Source organism: Protopterus annectens, chromosome 1.part0 (genome assembly GCF_019279795.1).
Source record: "Protopterus annectens isolate FY-2018-M chromosome 1.part0, PAN1.0, whole genome shotgun sequence".
In the NCBI taxonomy this organism is placed as follows: Eukaryota; Metazoa; Chordata; order Ceratodontiformes; family Protopteridae; genus Protopterus; species Protopterus annectens.
The window spans coordinates 861243351-861258758 of NC_056725.1; the positions used below are offsets into that span (position 1 = coordinate 861243351).

Here is a 15408-nt window from a genome sequence, read left to right on the forward strand (position 1 = left end):
TTGGGTGGGTGTTCAAAAGACATGCGTAAATGAGCGTGCCTTCGTTGAAGGTTGAACGTCTACTGCCAATCATTAGCGGACCGGAGTTCTGCTGTGGCGACCCCTAACTGGGAAAAGCCGAAAGACAACAACAAACTATTCCACCTTATATGGTAGTTTCATCAGAGATAAAATGCTGATGCTTTCTCCATACCAATTATGCTACTTTAAGCAGCTATTAAGACTGCACCAGATGCATAGTGATACATCTGCTGTTCTTCAAACAGGAAAATCCATCTATGGTTGCCTAATCAATCAGTGTGCATCCACAAGCCAAATGATTACCCTACTTCTATGGTAAAGCACTTAGCTACCATAAGAAACTGCATCTTGAATGCATCTATTCATGGTCACACCTAGTTAGGCAAAGCATTTCAACACACTGAACACGAAAGCTAGTACAACAAAAAAGGCAATTAATATTTAAAACATGTTTTGCTGGTCAATATCATCAGATCCAAAAACAGTAATACACAGTAGCAAGACGTACCACAAGCAAAGATTCTGTCTGTCTCAGGCATTTTTTTTTGAGAAACATGCAGAGGTATGTATTTGAAAATTTAGAGAGATTCTCTAAAAAATTTAATTTAAAAACTCCTGAAATGGATTATTTTATATTACTTGCCCACATCCTGCTATCTAGACTGTATACAGTACAGAACATTTGCACCACATTTTTTCAACCTGTTTTTCACTTGATTTGTAGAGCATTTTCAAAGTGCAAGAATATGTGGTAAGCAATGATGTACTACAAACAAAACTTATCCGTCATAACGATAGATCTCTAACAGTCTCTAACAGAAGACCAATACTGATTCCCTGAGCATTCCCCCCAGCAGCCAAAGCTTTACCAGCAAAAGTGATTTCTTTCTAGACCTGCCTTTCAAAGCCTGCCCCAATGCCACTGATTATATAATATCCTTGTGATATCCAAACCCACTTCCCTCTGTTCTTTCCAGGTAGGAATTAGGAGAAGCACATCAGAAGGGGTGTGTTTGGAGGGGGAGAGAGAAGAAAAGGAAGCGAGAAGGCGGGCTTGGGCTAGTCTAAGCTAGTCATATAAATGAATACATTAATACAGGAGTCATAACAAACAGAATGTTTGTCTGTGCTAGTAGAGAATATGATTCTTGTGACAATCAAGAAAAAAGAAGTTATGTCATCACCGTAACGTTCTCTGTTTGTAGTCCATCTCGCCCTTCATTCTTACATGTGGGTTCGGAGCCGATTACAAAGCTCGAAGTCTCTAACTTGGCTCAGGGCAAGGTTGGTATCCCATAATGTAGTGGTATCAATCCTCAGATCTTGTTTGCCGCTAACAATAATAGAAAACAGTTATACTGAACCCTCAGGTAAAGGAGAAACAATAGTGAAAGGTCTCCAACATAAGGAAGGAGCAAAGTTTTCCTACCAGGTCCTCTAGGACTATATGGATGGGGGTAGGTGGGTGGGTTCGTAAGAATGAAGGGGAAGATGGACTACAAACATAGAATGTTATGGTGAGTACATAACTTCTTTATGTTATGTAGTCCTATCTCGCCTTCATTCTTACATGTGGGACATCGTCCCTAGCGCCTTTTTCTCGGGTGGCTCACAGGAATACACTCTTGAGCACCATGGAACCAAAGGAAGCTCTGTCCATGGAGGCCAAGTCAACTTTGTAATGAGTAATAAAAGTATGTGGGCTTGCCCAACTTGCAGCTGCACAACTACTGTCCATTGAAATTCTGGCTTGAAAGGCAGTGGATGTTGCTACTGATCTGGTTGAGGGACCTTTAACTTTGAAAGGGAGTTCCTTGTTATTGGAAAAGTATATAAAAATTATGCAATTGGAAAGCCAATTAGATAATGTGATTTTAGAGACTGGCATACCCTTTCTTGCCTCCGAAAAGGATATGAATAACTGGTCTGACTTCCTGAATTATTTAGTTCTGTGGAGGTAGAACCTCAGTTGCCTATGTACATCAAAGTTGGTGAAGTCTGTATTCTGCCTTGTTGGTATGTTTAGGGAAAAATACTGGAAGTTCAACAGTTTGGTTAATATTAGATTGGGAGCAAATCTTAGGGACAATGGAAGGGTTAGTTTGAAGAGAAACCCTGTTTTTATGGAAGATCAAATAAGGAGCCTTGACTGAAAGTGCTTGTAGCTCTGAAACTCTTCTAGCTGAGGTTATCGCAACCAGAAGAATCGTTTTCCAAGAGAGAAAATTTTAAATCACAAGTGGATGAAGGTTCAAAGGGTGGTGAGGTTAAGTGCGAAAGGACAAATTTTAAATCTCAAGGGGGGACAGGTTCTTTAAATGGCGGTCTCAGTAAGGAAGTGCCTTTCAAAAAGGCTTTATACAGTCTATGTGTCATCAAGTTAGGCGTATGCTGTCCTACGTGGAAATTGGAGATAGCTGCTAGCTCAACATTGTGGCAGTGGCTGAGCCGTGTTGGAAGAGTTCTGAGAGGAAGTCTAAAATTGAGGAAACTGGGGCAGTGAACAGATCTACGTTTTTGTCTGCACCCAAAAAGAAAATATTTTCCATTTACTAGCATACAGCTTTCTGGTAGAAAGCTTATGAGAGGATATCAAGATATGTTTTTACTGCTGGAGTGAAATTCTGAAGCCTGACTAAGGTTGGAAGTGGAGCAGCCAAGCTGTCAAGTTGAGGATGTGGAGAGAGGGATAGAACGTTCCTGACATATGTGTCAGCAGGTCTGGAACTGGGTCCAGAATCCATGGATCCTCCAGTAGATGAGGTCCGAGAAAGGGAAACCAAATCTGACGAGGTCAGTATGGAGCAATGAGAATCATCTTGCTTCCCAAGGATTTTACTTTCTGAATGACTTTTGATATGAAGGGAAACAGGGGGAAATGCATAAAGAAGTCCCGAGGGCCAGTTGTGAACAAGTGCATCTCTCGGTGTCTCCCCCGGGGGGGGGGGGGGGATCAGGGTAAAGTAGCTGCTGCATTTGGTATTCATAGGGGTAGAAAAAAGATTGCAGCAAGGCTGGAACCATTTGCGGAAGAGCTCTTCCGCTATGTTCTGATTCAGTGACCACTCATGAGGCATCACAATTTCCCTGCTGAGCTTGTTGGCTACCACACTGGACTTTCTCAGGATGTACTTGGTGACTAGAAAGCAATGGAAAGATATTGCCACTGCCAAACCCTCAGAACCTCTCGATAAAGTGGATATAATCTGGTTCCTCCTTGTTTGTTTATGTACCATACCACTGACATATTGTCTGACTGGACTGCAATCATGCCTAGAGGTAGAGAGTTGTGGAGTGCTTGCAACGTGAGAAGCACTGCTCTCATCTGTAAAACACTGATGTGCAAATGGGCCTTGTGTTCCTGCCATATGCCTTGGACTGTCTTTCCCAGGTAATGCCCCCCCCCACCCTATCTGGGAAGCATCCGTGGTCATAGTAGCAACAGGTCGATGTGGGACGAATGGTCACCCGATGGTTAATTCATTGGACTGAATCCACCAATGAAGATCTTTCTTGCAAGTTTCTGTTGTTATGATTGGGTGAGACAGAGGAAGTTCCTGAAGTGACCACAGGGAGAAGAGTAACCACTGTAGGATTCTCATATGCATTCTGGCTAATGGAACAAGGGTTATGGTTGAGGCCATTGTTCCCAGTAGTTTAAGCACTATCTTTGCTTTGACCTTGTGTTTGGGAAGAAGAAGCAATATCTGTTGTTTGAGACTTGCAATTCTGTCACTGAGAAGGCGCGTCATCATTGAAACTGTAAATGTCCAAACACTACCTGAAACAGCCAACTGAATACTCGAGAAACAAATTCAGTTCCAGTAAGGCAGTATGCGCACCGATAGTAGTGTGCTTCACAAAGATAAAGTGTCACCACTAATTCAATTCACATAGCAGTCCAACAAGGTAGCAGCAAAAACACTTTTAATAAAACAAATTAAAATAAACGTTGAGCGCTTTCATCTACAACATATAGACTTCTTCAGAACAAATTTCCATTATGAAAGGACAGCTTTATAAGCAAACCCATCTAAAATCATTTACATAATTAATTAATCACTTAAAAAAATCACTTAAAAATTTTAACCCTATGTCTGCTACCTCATCTCATACTAAGTGTTGTTCTCATTTTGTAACAAATATCTATCTCTTACCTAACGTAAATTATTCTTATATGATGCAAATTATTTTTAAATAGTAAAAATAATTAAAATGAAGTCCTATACCCTTGTATTTAAAAAAAAATGTATGTGTGTGTACACATTGTGTTCCCGATGTTAAGACCAGCTAAAAACTGCATGCTAAAAGACAAATGGACTAGCAAGTACTCAAAAAACAAATGGTGTGCTCATACAACATAACTTGTGCATCAAAGCCTTAAATTCTATTATTTTCTAACATAGGTTTGATGGAGATATACTCATTTAAACCAGGTGTGACGGTGGCATTAAGTTTTATTTGCCACCATACCTCTCTCTCTCCTAATTTTTTCTTTATGCTCCCACCTCTGACATTAGATTGCACTGTTTCCAATATACCAAATACAAACTTTTCACAAGTCTTGCTAGTCTTGTTTACTTAATGCATTTTTCTCATCACCCTTTTTGATGCAATAATAGTGGTCATATATTCTATTACGGAGACATCCCTCCGTTTTTCCTACATAGTAACACTTACAATGCGTGCAGGTTGCTAAATACACTAAGTGGGATGTTCTGCAATTCCCCTTTCTAAATTTTATATTTGTAGAATTTGTGTCCTGCAATGTTATGGTGTTTCTGCCATCTATGTACTTGCACTGGTTACAATTCCCACATTTTAGTGTGCCTATTATACCTTTCTTACTTTTCAGTCCAATATTTTTTCTTTCAAATTCCATCTTTAAATTACTTGCCATTGCTGTATACAAATTATGGTCCATTTCCCATTACTTCAGAAATATCCTTATCCACACTAAAAATGTTCAGGTGTTTTTCCATTATAGCCTTAATATCATTAGTATTTGACCCAAATTCTAGAATACATGCTCCAGTATATTTAGATACATCGGCCTGGTTAACCTTGGGTATTAACTTCTTTCATACCTAAAATAGCCGGATATTTATTGTTTCTGTTACTAATGATATATTGTCTTAAATCTGTAATCATACTTTCTGGGTATCCCCTAGCTATAAACATATTTCCTATATTGTCCAGTTCCATAATTAAATCCGATGTTTCAGAGGTCATTCTGGCTGCTCTTATAAATTGACCTTTGATAATACTTTTTTTCTGTTTATAAGAGTGACAACTGTTGAAATGTAAATAAGAGTTACTAAACGTCTCTTTTCTATGTATTTTTGATATGAATCCTTTATTTCCAACAGTTACCTGAGTGTCTAAATAGGATATTGTCCTTTCATTCTTACTTGTGGTGAATTGCAGATATTCACACCTAGTGTTTAGGTATATAATAAATTCAGCTAGTTTCACTTCGCCCCCATTCCAAATCAAGAACAGGTCATCCAGGAATCTGGTGTATAAGTCAATATACTTCCACCATTCACTATTGAGTATATGTTCTTTCTCCCAATCTAGCAAAAATAAGTTGGCAAAGATGGGGGCGCAAGCCGCCCCCATCGCTATCCCTTGCTTTGCCTGTAGTATTCCCCTTCAAAGTACACGTAGTTGTATTTCAATACTATGCCAACAAATTCCAGTATTAGATTTTTCTTGTCCTGGTCAATGGCTGCATATTCATCTATACTGTTACTAAATCTACTTAAACCCTCCTCTATAGGAATACTGGAGAATAGATCTACGACATCTATAGTCACCAGGATAATACCGGACTTGCACAAGTCAGGTGTCAGTCGTCTCAGAAAGTCCCATGAATCTTTTAATAAATGGTTGACCCTGTTGTAACTAGGTTTCAACCATTTGTCCACTACTTTACAAAACATAAAAGTTTTGGATTTATTTCCAGAGATGATCGGACGGAAGGGAGGATCTGATACATTTTTGTGTACTTTAGGGATACCCACAATAGTACTAATAATGGGATCTTTTACTTTTAAGTAGTTGTATAAGTCTACATCTATCCTTTCTTCAATAAACAAGTCTTCTAAGAACAAGTCAATTTTGTGATATCCTATGTTGACCTCGTTAATAGATGAAATAACGTAGTTACCTGAGTTAATAAGTATCATATTAATCTTGTTATTATATTCGGTAGTATCATATATCACAGTTCCCCCACCTTTGTCAGGCTTCATGATTCGTAATGTGTTGTTAGTTTTAAGATCTTCCAATAACCTGTACTGTTGGTAATTCAGGTTATAGGTTATCTTATTCCGTCTGCAAATATTGAAATATGCATATATTTCATCTATGACTAACTTCTCATATATGGCCAATAGGTTGTTCAGTGGGGGAGTGTATGTACTTCTAATACAGAACTCTCTGCTGTGACTATAAGGTTGGTTCCTATATAGTAATTGTAAATTCAGTTTTCTTATATATTTTTTAAAATCTATGATGCTTCCTACTACATTGAATTTTTTATATGGAATGAATTTCATCCCTTTAGCAAACAGTTCAAAATGTTCTTTTGTGATGACAGTGTTAGTGTAATTAAAAATATTATACTCTCCTAAACTATAATGTACCTCATTATGCTTTAAAATGTCCTGTCCAACTTCCTTCCTGGTTGTCTCCAACTGACAAACGGATGTCCTCCTTTCTGTTCCCTCCACCTGTGAATACTTGTGTCCTTCCATCCTTCTACTTGCCACTGCTCGTCTCCTTCTCCTAAAAAATCTGCTTTCCTACTGTTAAAATGCATATTTTTGTTGTACTTAGCAGACTGTTTTCCATAATATTCTCCCTCAGGTGGCTTGTTCCCATTCCTATCAGTCCTATTACTATTGTAGGGGGGCTTTTTGTTGTTGTGTTCCCACTTGTATGCTTCTTTTTTAGCATATTGTTCCCTGTCTCTCCGCATTTTCTTGCATTTCCTGTCATACTGTATCAATAATTTTTTCCACCCAATCAAACTGACTGTTATATAATGACTCCATTTCATCAAAAAATAAATCACTAACAATTTTCTCATTTAAAGCTTCTACTTCAGTTAACAGTTTGCATACTTTTTTGTCATTGCAAGAAATTATAAACTTCATAAATTCTATTCCAAAGTTGTTAAACATTCTATTACATTCATCAACATTTTCGTCATTTAAATCAATACCAATCGGAATTTTGAAAAAACGAAGTCCCATAGGGACAATATTAGTGTCCATACATTGTTTTAAGTAACTGTTATCCAATTGAATACTTTTCAATAGTTTAAGTTTGCTACCAAAACTAATTATATAATCTTTTAATGTCCCATCCATCCCTCTATTAGGTTTGGACTTGTTGAAATAATTATTAGTATTAAAGTCCACTTCGTTTAATAGGTATTTATGAATGTCTCTTCCCATTTTACGCTTTGAAGCGTTGCAATTATTAACAGTACCTGTAATTGCTCCGTTAGAAGCCATGGCATATGGTTTTTTTGGTACAATCCGTTTGGGTTTTGCACCCAAATCTTTGACACACTGAAACTGTGTCTGTTTCTGCACCTATAAAAGTAACTTGCTGACAGGGTGACAAGGCAGGTGTTTTGCAAGTTTATTGTAATGCCTAGCTGAGCACAAACTTGTAGAGTCATGTCTCTGGACTGTTGAAATAGATGCTTGGTGGTGGCAGTTAGGAGACAGTCATCCATGTATGGAAACACTCAGAATCCAAGACGTCTCAAGTGAGCCGTTACTACTGCCACACATTTGAAAACTGTGGGGGCTGTAGTGAGACCAAAGGGCAGAGCATGAAACTGGTAGTGACTGGCTCCCAGTCGGAAGTGTGATTCCTCGATGCTCTGTCCATTTTTCTGTGGTAGTATGCATCTTTGAGGTCTATCGAGCACATCCAATTGTCTTTCCCTAAAAGGGAGAGTATAGACTGCAGTGTTACCATTCGGGACTTGGACTTCTTTACTGATTTGTTTAGTTTGCTGAGATCCAATATGGGCCTCCAGTCCCCTGTCCATTTTGGCACTAAAGTAAGTTCCGAATCCTATCTGGTCTGTGTGAATGGTTTGGATGACTCTTTTGTTTAGCAACTTTTAAATCTCTATAGTTGCTTGATCCCTGTGACTGGGTGGAACATCCGGGATTTTCCTGGTTTGAGGAGGGGGGTAGGAGAAGGGTATTGAGTATCTTCTGAATATTATGTTTTGTACCCACTTGTCTTTTGTGATATTGTGCCAGGCTTCTGGGTACAAAGATAAACCTCCCCCAACTGGCTCCAGAGTAGCAGAGTCGGGCCTCCTTTCAGGAGCGCTGATAGGGATGTCCGCGAAAGGACTCATGGTTGCCCTGGTTCTGCAGACCCCCTCTGCCTTTAGGATGGTGTCTACCATTATTTCCTCTCCCTCTGCCCCTGGGGAAGGAATCACCTTGTGTGTCTGGGAAAAATCTCTGGGATTTCTTGCACCACATCTTCCCACCTTTCCGCCCTTTAGGATAGGGTCTTGAAGGGACAGAAAAATGTACTCCAATGGCAGAGAGTTTTCCCGTCCTGCTTGCATCTGGTGAGTGCATCCTTAACTTTTGGTCCAAACAGTGAGGAACCGTCAAAAGAGGCATTTGTGAAGGTAAACCTAAAGGGTTCCACAAAGTTACACAAGCGCATCCAGGAGTATCTCCTCAGGGAAACTCCTGAACCTGCTGCCCTACTCGCTCCATCTGCTTCTAATTTCCATTAGAAATTGAATTGCAAATCAAAAGGGGTGGTATACATAGCCAACTGTAAAAATTGTTCTGCGTATTATATAGTAAAAATGACAAAAACGCTAAAAGAAAGGGTTTATGAACATTTGTATGCCATAAGGAGGGGGGAATTTAGCTAATGCTTTAGCGAAACATACACAGGCATGTGTTGATCATAATTTCCAGTTTTCTGCCATTCAGCAGATTTATGAGCAACCAAGGGGTGGACCCTGGAGTTTAATTTTAGAAAAAGCTGAATTAAGATGGCAATTATTACTACAATCGTACTATAAACCAGGTCTTAATGAACAATGTGCCATTAACAGTATTTTAAGGTTTAAAGCTTTGAGTAGATGAGCTAATAATTAATAATTAATTTTTAATAAGCATAGGTTTTATATTCATTCATTTTTATATGTATATGCCAAAAATTATATATTTTTAGCATAATGTATGTTTAACAATATTTTGTACTAACAGTATGCTTACATCATTTCCTTTTGAAGTTGTGACTGGGGGCGGTAACTGTTGGTGTACACTAGTACTTAAAAGGATTCTCTGTATTAAATGGTGGTCTGATGAAGTCTGCTATTGAGTAGATGAAAAGCGCTTTACCACTTTTAATGTTTAATAAATTTCTGTTTTAGGAAGTTTCTGCTATCTTTTCGCTTATTTGTTTTTTGAGAGTTTGTTCGTTTTTGCAAAGTTTATAAAAGGCAGAGACACCCAAGAGGCTGAAGGTTGCGATCCGAAAGCCTTCAGGTACACCAACTCCTCATCAGAAAGGGAGGGTGATGGCAGGCCAGCCACCTCTCTGTTTTAGGATCTCAAGGATATCTATACAGGAGAGATCATCAGAAGATGACCGTGGGGACACTTGACTCCTCAAGGTCAGTGTCAGAAGTGACAGACTCATTAGGGGAGTCTATATGCTTCCTCTTGCATGTTTTCTTCTAAGGAGACTCCTCAGAAGGGTATTCTGGGGAGGTCTCAGAAGAATGGGGACCACCAAGAGGGTGTTCCTGAGGCTGCTGATCTCTACTGTCCTGTGAATAGAGTGGCACCAAGACAGGAGCCGGTACTTTTTGGGGAAGAACATCAGCATCCTTGCGCAGAGCTGTAGATTTGGCCAGCATACTCCTCATCAGCTCGAAGGCAGACTCCCCTGGCTCCAAGGACACCACTGGCTCTGAAGAAGCAGAGGTAGCCCCCAGTTCCAGGGGGATTGGCTCTGACAGCAATGTAGGAGCTGAGCTCAGGTGAGCCGATGCACCAAGAGGTAGACTTGGAACCAAAGAGGATTGGGTCTGAAAATCACCCTCGGGGCTGACTGATGAACTTTGGCTCCTAGACACTACGGACAGCACCAAGAGTGTCAGAGCAAATATCAGTTCCGAAAAAGCCACTTGGGGTGCCAGAGCTGAAGGCTCTACTGCAAGTGGTACTGAATATTCTGGCTCAGATAGACTTGAATGGCTCAGAGGAGGAACAGTAGCAGCTGACAAGGACTTGGGTGGCTCTGAGGTCAGTTGGGCAGGAGCAGAGAGCAAATTTGCCACCTCCAGCGTCTTCAAGAGTCTGCACACCACTGTCTCCACATCTTCATCTGATAATCTCCTAGAGGACCTGGAAGAAAGGGTTGGAGAGCGAGATCTCTGAAAAATAGGTGATTTCAGTGTAGGGGAGACTGGTGGGATATCTGCTGACTGGCTCCGAGCTACAGAATCAGCTCCAAAGTACTTGGGGTCAATACAGGGATATCAATTGTAATAACCTCAATAGTTTCTGAAGGCAGTGAAGCCGATGAGGTGAGAACCTTGGTGGTTTTTGAAAATTTTTCAGGAGGTCCAGATTTCTTGGAGGACACTGGAGAAGGCTTTTCACAGTCTTTTCTTTCTTGTTAGAAGGAGACCTTGTAGATTGTGAGGAGAACTACCCAAATTCTCCTCAAAGGATGGTTTTAGGAGACCTATCAATATCAACTTGTTTTTTTCCTTTCTTGAAGGACCTTCGAACTAAAGGAATGACAAAAAGTACAAGTCTCCTGCAAGCGAATGGCCCCCAAACAGTATACACATACACTATGCCCATCCATTATGGACATTTTATGTGTGCATTTTTGGCATTCTTTAAAACCCGAAGATTTATGGTCCTTTTCTTTAGATTATTTACACATAACTGCTGGAAAAAAACAATGCTAAGGGACAAAGAAGAGATTAGTTAAGTCCTTAAACTAAAATGGAGCTTAACTATTGGGGGGGAAAGAACAAGCACACCACAGGAAAACCAAAGAGAGGACTAGGTCCTCTAACTTAAACGGGCCTAGCCCTGCTCAAAGAAGGGAACACAGCACACAATAAAGGCAAGGTGAGATTAACAAAGGACTAGGTCCTCTAACTTAAATGGGCCTAGCCCTGTATAATGGAAAAGGAAATACCAACTGAAGGAGAATGGCAATATTAAGTAAGGACTAAGTCCTCTAACTTAAACGGGCCTAGCCCTTGAACAAAGTGCTTCACTAAGATACCTTAGCCTAAGGAAAAAACAACACACACAAGGCAAAAGGTTAAATGGTAACACAACGGACTAAATAACAGCAAGTCCTGTAATTCAAGCACATGCTATAAAAACTAGTAATGAGCCAACAAGGACTCAACAGCAAATACTAAATATAGATAATCTAACTATCACTACAGGATACCAACAACAGGCCTGCGGAAAATGTCGGCCAAACAGTTGACAAAACAGCAACAACGATTTAAGAATAAACTAGTGTCTAACTAACAGTAATGCTACCTATATTCTAAATAACAGTATTCTAACTATTAAATAACTACTAAGAGAAAACAGTCTGTAAATATGAAAAATGTAGAAAAAAGATTTAAACTTAGCCACAGCCAAGAAGAGCACTCCTGAACTCGTAAAGCGGCAAACAAGATCTGAGGATTGATACCACTGCATTAAGGGATACCTACCTTGCCACGAGCTAACTTAGAGACTTCAAGCTTTGTAATCAGCCGAGTCAGAGCCGAGGATCGACTCTGAACCCACATGTAAGAATGAAGGCAAGATAGGACTACATAACATCAAAAATTTCTGCCATAATATAAAGCAATAGCTATTTATTTGTTTCTTATAGTACTGTGTAAAGCTTTGGAGGGCATATAGGATGTTAAAAAACACCAAGATGATCAGGTGCAATGACAGCATTTTATATGGGGAAAGTCTGCTAAAACAAATAGATTTTCATCAAAAGACTAAAGGGAAAAGGGGTTTATGAGACAGAGGAGCAAAACTGATAATGGTAATACAGAAGATTACAGTTTACAAGAAAGAATGGATGATATACGAGCAGATCTTCTCAGAAATGAAAAACAAGAAAAGAAGGAAGAAAATCAGTTTATGAGAAGGGTTGTAGAACCTTAACATGCACTTCTTATAGATACTGGCTTTAAGATGACATGAGTTACTTTGGATAAAGTGAACACTTAAAGAGAAGGGCAGTGCAGCTGTGATAGAAACCAGTTCTGCCATAGCCTACATTACAAAGAACTGTAAAATGACTTGAATTACTTATTTTTCTTAGTCTAGCCTACATTGCAAGGAATACTTTAATAAATGCATAAGATAGCATGTACATCTGTGTATATCTTGTAAAATGAAAATATACAGACATTTCACTTACTTTACTTCAAATTTATGAAATAAAAATCCTTTCTATAATTTAAAAGTTTGAAACTACTTTCTGTAAATTTTATTCCAATGGTATTAATTCGTGATTAATAATGTGATGATTTTTTTATGTAACCAAAATTCACAACCTCTTGAATACCTTAATGCACTGCTCTTGTGTCTATTGCCCAGATTATGGTTTACTGGGTCTGTGGTCTAGCCTGCCTTCATGAGCATCAAATAAAATAAAATACAATAAAAAAATTCATTAAAAAACAGCTATTAAAAATGAGTGAATAACTACAATTTTAAACAAAGCTTCCTTATTAAACATCCAGTGACATCAACGACATGAAGCCCACTCAAAAAACTTAAAATAATACAACTGACTCATTGGTATTGTACTGAGTACAATCTTCTTAACCTTTGAAATATGACCTTGGTGAAGATAAAAAAATTGAAAACTGCACCGAAGTTCAACATTTTTGCAGTCTTTGTTACATAAGCCCAAGCTATTTGTTTACATTCTTACACATGTCATTATGTCCAACCCTGGAGAAACTTAAATGATATACATAACATGAGTTAGATACATTATTTTCATATTCTAACAAATTCATTTTAGAACTTCAACATTAAGAAACATCACTAATCTTCCAATTCCTACCAGTGTGCCCTTAGTACCACACACTTATAAGAAATACATTTTTCCCACTACATATTCAGGAATTCTATCCTGTTTCTGACTGCTATCTTTTTAGAAAGGCTGTTAAAAACAACTACCCCAAATTTTTTGTGGGTGTAAATAATTCTCGTATCTCCCAAGAGTCATTCCCTTTTTATTTTTGAACTCTTCCTCTATACTTAGAGCTTTTTTTCTTATAGATAATCCCCCAATGAGATTCTGAACCCTCTTACATAACATATTGCTTCCACACCTCCATCTCCTTTCATCAGTACTATACCCATTATTTTTCTAGTCTCTATAAAGATGTTGACCATACACCATTTTTGTTGCCCTTCTCAGCTACCTTTGACCTGTCCATATTTATATAAAATATCATCTGCACAAAGGAATACAACATTTTAGATGAGGCTGACATCTTACTAATGTGTATAAAGATATTTAATAACTTCCTATTTGCTACTAGCGATGGCTCTTCTTAAGCATTCCTGCGTACCACAAGTTATCCCTAGATGGACAAAGCTTCTACTACCTGCAGCTGCTTCTGCAGTCCTGAGGATTTGCTTCACTATCACTACCAGGTAAATGTCTTACATTCCACTCCTTTTTCTCGCTTACAACCAGCATTCTAAAACTAATTTCTGACAGTATGAGATAAGAATTGTAAAGGGGTAATAAAAGAAGTATATGTTTTTCTTCCACCACCTTCATCCTTACAGAGTCCACTATAACGCAACTATGTGTCACTCTTTGTAACACATGAAGAAGCAGTGGTGGTCTCTTTGGTACCTGGAAGGAAAAGAGAATCCCTGCATTCATGGGTAACAATGGTACAACCAATCATGCACAACTTTCAGCCAATAAGTACACATAAATTTTAAAAGCACAAGGGAACTTTATCAGCTTCAAACATCTAATTAAAAAAGTATAAAAGTTAACCAAAAAAGAAGGTAACAGTGTCCATAGTAAAATAAGATTGTTATATCACTAGTTACCCAATTATGAGACTTCTAATGTAATAATTTTCGAAGATGTGCTGCACCTTTATCTCATTCAGTCCCCAGCAACAAAGGCTAAATACTCCTCTTGATTCTTGAAGTTTCTGATGCCAGGAAATCAACTATTTCATGAAAGGTATTCTCAAAAATCCAGCACTGAAATCACATCTCATGTAATCTGCTTTACCTCCAAAATGGTGTGAGTTACAAACACACAATAGCATAATTCTTCTGAGATGAAGGCATACGCAATGCTAATTTTATGTTGCAGATTGATGAATTAAAACAAGTACTTTTGCTACAGATTATGAATTATGGTGGCCAAAGAATTACATCTCTTTAGCTTGCAAAACAGCTTTGGAGGTATCAGTAGGAAATTTTTGCATCTATTTCAGAACTTTGCAAAGTTGTGTAATGTGGCAGGGTAGCTCAGTATTATTTTGTGTTACTGCACACAAAGTACACATAAATAATACTGCACAATATTTCAAAACAACAGTATCTACAAATAGTAAATGTTTTGATGCAAAAGTACCAGTGGCAAATATGTGCCTTGCCATCGTACAACAGATGACAGCATTACTTCACCTGCTGGTCAGACTGACTTGATGATGTTCAAATAGACATGCACGTATTGCTTACAGTCATAACTGCATTTTTTTAAAATAAAACACCTTTACTGAATTATCACTTGTAACACAGGCAGATGTACATTTACATAAAAGTAATCAAACCATATTAAGTTCACATTTAAAAACATTATACATTACGTGTTGTTATATATCATACTATTATCTTAGCAACATTACATAAATTGTTCAATTCCTGCCTTCTCTTAAATATCATTCCTTTTCCAAAACATTTTTCTGCATGTATCGTTCCCACAATTTCCATTCTTTCTATGTAATTCACTTTTAGCCTTTTCTAAATATTACACTTCCTGTTCTTTTATCTCTGTTGGAATATTCACTACTTCAAGCATAGATGGTTTAGATTTTGATTTCTGTTTTCTAGTAACTGCTTTTTGGCAGCCACCAAAATTAAACTTAACAAGGCCTTGCTCTGTATAGGCAATTTGGATCCTGCATCCTAGGTAAAAAAAAATAATCTCCTTAGTTGCACTCACTTGCTCATCCAGTATGCCTGACAGAGTACTCCATAAGGAATTTTTCTGAACTTATTAAACTCGCAAAACATATGTTCCCAGCTACATATTAACTTAATACAACAACAAATA

At 38.3% G+C, this 15408-nt stretch overlaps 1 protein-coding gene across 1 annotated transcript in view; it reads right to left on the reverse strand.

Moving 5' to 3' along the window:
* Positions 1-15408, reverse strand: part of TTC13 (tetratricopeptide repeat domain 13) — a gene marked incomplete in the record, with an annotated part of 1979199 nt that overhangs the window by 384383 nt on the left and 1579408 nt on the right.